This window comes from Triturus cristatus, chromosome 3_1, assembly GCF_964204655.1.
Source record: "Triturus cristatus chromosome 3_1, aTriCri1.1, whole genome shotgun sequence".
Taxonomy (NCBI): Eukaryota; Metazoa; Chordata; class Amphibia; order Caudata; family Salamandridae; genus Triturus; species Triturus cristatus.
In genome coordinates, this window is record NC_140583.1 from 618,682,991 (window position 1) to 618,687,222 (window position 4,232).

Here is a 4,232-nt window from a genome sequence, read left to right on the forward strand (position 1 = left end):
TCATTCTAGGGTGACTTAGCCCTAATGTGCCCCCTTTCCTGAATGATCCCCAGTACGAGGGTACAGGCTGATGACCAAGTGCTGCGCCAGCCAATATCACCAGAGTCAGTGTAACCACTGCAGGGTGGCATGCCAAGCTAAGCCCACCCAGAATTCGCCTGCCAATGCGAGAGGACCAAGCATTCATTGCTTCTTAAGCCATCACTGTCGATGGTAGGCACGCCTGCCGTTGAAACCACTCTACACGGGCAACGGTTGTCTCACACAAGGTCTGTGTTACCTCAGTCTCGGTCCTCCTGCAGCACAGTGCCCCACAGGCAACCTCCTGGTTGCGCGGTCAATGTAATCTGGCATGGCTGACCCGTATGCTGGCATTTAGTGCTAAGCTTAGTGTGCCGCCGGCTGGTGTTTTGCGGCTTCTGTCATTGCCTCTGGATATACACTACAAAACCACACTACACCTACAACACACCAGTACCATTGCCTTTAACAATGCTTATTAGTTGTATAAATAACTGAAGCCACAGTTCTGGCTTCGCTGAGTAGCATATTGAAAATGCTTCCATTCTGAAATGGTGAGACTGTCATCTTTATGTGTTGAACTTTGCATTAAATGTCTCCCTTCAATGAATAGCTAGCTCAACCACAAATGGGACCATTAAACTAATCAACACCACCAATCAACTGAAATCAACCATAACCCCCTGCTAAACAGGTAAAATGTGTGTGAAACCCAGCCATAGCCAGACAAAACCATTAGAAGCAGTTTATCTGGGGCATTGTAGAGACGTATCAGATACTAGACAACCTGTCCCTTCTATCTGAAAATCGTAATCATTAACAGAATGCCAAGTGACTTAAAAGAGGCATATCAACTGTGACAGCTCCACGCGGTGCAAAGGCTCTTGCTATAAGAGGGAACCTCAAATAAGGTGCTTTCTTCAACTGCCTTCGCATAATCTGCATTCATGTGACCTTGGCTTGGCTCGATATCATTAAGAGAATGCCAAGTGACTTAAAAAGAGGCATATCAACTGTAACAGCTCCACGTGGTGGAGAGGCTCTTGCTATAAGAGGGAACCTCAAATAAGGTGCTTTCTTTACCTGCCTTCGCATAATCTGCAGTCATGTGACCTTGGCTGGTGGCGAGCTATACCCGAACATCGGAAAAGGAAAACTCTGGAACTGCAACCACGAAGGCTAATTAAATGAAGACCACTGAACCGAGGCAACTCCTGAGGAGTTTATCCTCGCAAAGCTGAGGTCATGAGACAATCCACACCTTTCGGGGTACCAGAGCATGTTGAAAAGGATCCCTTAATAGCCTTCATGAATGCTTTAAACCTATGATGCATAAGTATGCTTTGACCACCTTTGGAATTGCCCACATTTATGAATGGTCCCTTGATTTTCTGTTAGCCACCCACAGGTTAGCCAACTCCATGTGCTTGCGAAGACACAGTCCCTTATCAAATTGGCGCCAACCAAGTACAAGTTTCTTTTTATTCTTCTCAACCTATGAGAGCAAAACTAAGACCAACGGTCGCACTACCGACCCACAGCGCTCCTATTACCGACCCCGGTATACCTCCCTGCAAAGCTTCACCATGCGCCGCTTGGGCCATGTGTTCCACACTTACAACATCACTAAAAGGTTTATTTTAGATCAAAACAGAACCTCCTGTATGCTAAGTGGTAGAGTCACCTATTATTTTCAGTAATATTAGTGAGCTGCTGCTGTGTTACCGTATTGAAAACACGTCACCATCCCCGAATATTGTATGCAAACACATTTTGAAATTGGAAGAGTGTGTCCATCCACTGTCAGTAACTTTTCCCACAGTGGGCATGAAAGAGCTGGACTGTATCAAATTCAAAGCTGTTCCAAACAGGGGCCCCCAAATAATGTTCTACCAAGGGCCGCTGATAATACTACCGCATGTGCTCTTGTGCACGAGTATGCACTCCTGACCTCAAACCTTCAAAATGCTGTGTTAAATGCGCCAGAGCCCCCCACGCATCCTAAAGAAGGCTGTGCATTGCCAACAGAGAGAAGGTAGTAATCAATCAATGTGTGCCCAGGCAACAACAGGCACGTATTTGCTTCCCCAGCTGACCATCAACATTTGCTGCGATATGATAACTAAACATCAAAAGCCCCTCGGTTGCAGTAACCGCAAAACCTTCTCTCCTCCATAACGAGGGTTGAGGGTATGGCTTAACCCGTGCAAGCAAAATTCTTTGCATAGCATAGTGTGTCGCCCGACTAGTATATTGCTGTTTCTGCCCTTGCATTCCAGGTATATGATACAGCAAGAACATCATACCTGCAACATGTCAGGGTTCTTGGCTTTGTCACAGGTTGTTAGGTGCCTAAGATAAATAGGCAGCACTATGGCTTGTATATAATATTGAAAAGCTTTCACTTAAAGCCGCTGACACCATGACAATGTTGCTGCTCCTGAGTTTCAAAAGTAGAAAGGAAATCCACATAGGAAATGACTCTGCAAAGGATATCCCTTCCTCTACCGCTCACCTGGCCCCGGCGCATCAGAGCCACCACCGGGCTCGTCGCGACACGACACCCACAGGGGGGAAAACCTGTGCGATTATCGCAGCGTCACTATTTCACAATAATCCCCCGAAGCCTTAAGTTATTGATTGGGTTGCACCAAGCGCAGCATTCAATTCACCATAACTGCACATTACGTGCAAGGCGGTCGCACTTACTGCGAACGAGCACATCGGTTGAAGGATAGGAGTTAACCTGCTGGCAATCTTGATACTGGTTCTGCAACTTTAACTACCAGACTTTTAGGGCACAAATTAAACACTTAACGGTCACAAACCCGTCGGTCCCGGTGCCACAACAAACTGCTATCTTGTCCCCCCCATCAACCAGGGAAGTGGGCAGCACTCCGATGCCACAGCAGCCGTCCCAGCCCAAACACTACACAAACGAGTCAAGGAACCCCGGAAGCCTCAACACCCGACCTGCCCTCCAGGCGGCTGGTCGGCCCAAGCAAAGGCCCTTCCTGGCCCGCATTCACTATGCTTAAAATTTCTGAGGCTGAGGTGCTCCTTATCTTTCATCTCCTTAGTGCATGGTGAGGCACAACCTCACGGTACCTGGAGGCAGGAGCCACGCGGGCTAGTAGGTCTCACACACAGACAAAACACGCTAACGTTTTCACCAAGCAATAATCACGCCCCAGTTAGACCTCAGTGGCTGAGATACCGCCAATGCGCCAAGCTACATCCACTGCCGACTCTTGCATTCTAAATAAAACAGTGTTGCTGCGCTATACCCTTAACTGTATACATTAATCTTGCCGCAGCAAATTAAATATCCATACCCTTCTACCACTTGATTCTAGGCCCGAGGTGCGCCTCTTGAGCCGGAGGATCGCGCGCACCTGCGATTGTAACTCACAGGAGCTGGCCAGCTTGTTATTATGCGCTATCTTCTGCAACGTTTGGAGCTATTGTCGCGATGCCATTAGAGCGTTTCACTTTTGGGCCTCTCTCTACGGCACGGGGAGATTAAGTGATTTGCTACCTGTCCCGGGATGTTGAGAGGGTGCCGGGAGTCGAGCTGCAGGATCGCTACGAACCTAGTTCCCCCGTTCTAACGTCTGCAGCTTTACCCGCTCCGGCCACACCAGGAAGATTTGTAGCGACGGGGTACCGTGTGGGAGTGAGTGCCGCTCGGCCCCATGCCCACGGCCGAGCTGGACCCAGGGACATTGCGCCAGCTCCCGTGCCCGTCATTCTAAACCAAAGTGGCACAGTTACGTCCCCAGGTGGGATGTGTTACGATTGAGTGCAGTCGCGGTGTACAGTGTGGAAACTGACTCGCCGACCAAAAGCACTCCTTATCGCTCTACTTTGCCAGCTCCTATCCCCCATACAGCTAGGAGACCGCAGCACCCGGTCTGAAGTGGGTGCCAGTGGGCAGTGAAAGCCGCCAAGTGTGTGTGTTGGGGGGGCGGGCGCACAGCAGCAGAGCGCCGGCGCAGCCCCTCGCATGGATTCAGCTCAAACATTTAATTTAATTCATTAACTTCATTTAATGTAACATAATTAGGGGCCCGAGGGGACTCCTCGAGGGTGCATCAACTTCACGGCTCTAACACTGAAATAATCCACCAGGCCCGTGGCCCTGGTGGGAAAATGAGCTTCATGTTAGTGCCGGGCGCTGTTGGTGCCCCTGCGCCGGGCAGACACACTGG

At 49.5% G+C, this 4,232-nt stretch overlaps 1 pseudogene; it reads right to left on the minus strand.

Annotated features, from left to right (window-relative positions):
- Window positions 1-3,180: 3,180 nt before the first annotated feature.
- On the minus strand, window positions 3,181-3,255 carry LOC146860641 (U4 spliceosomal RNA; annotated as a pseudogene).
- Between the last annotated feature and the right edge of the window lie 977 nt (window positions 3,256-4,232).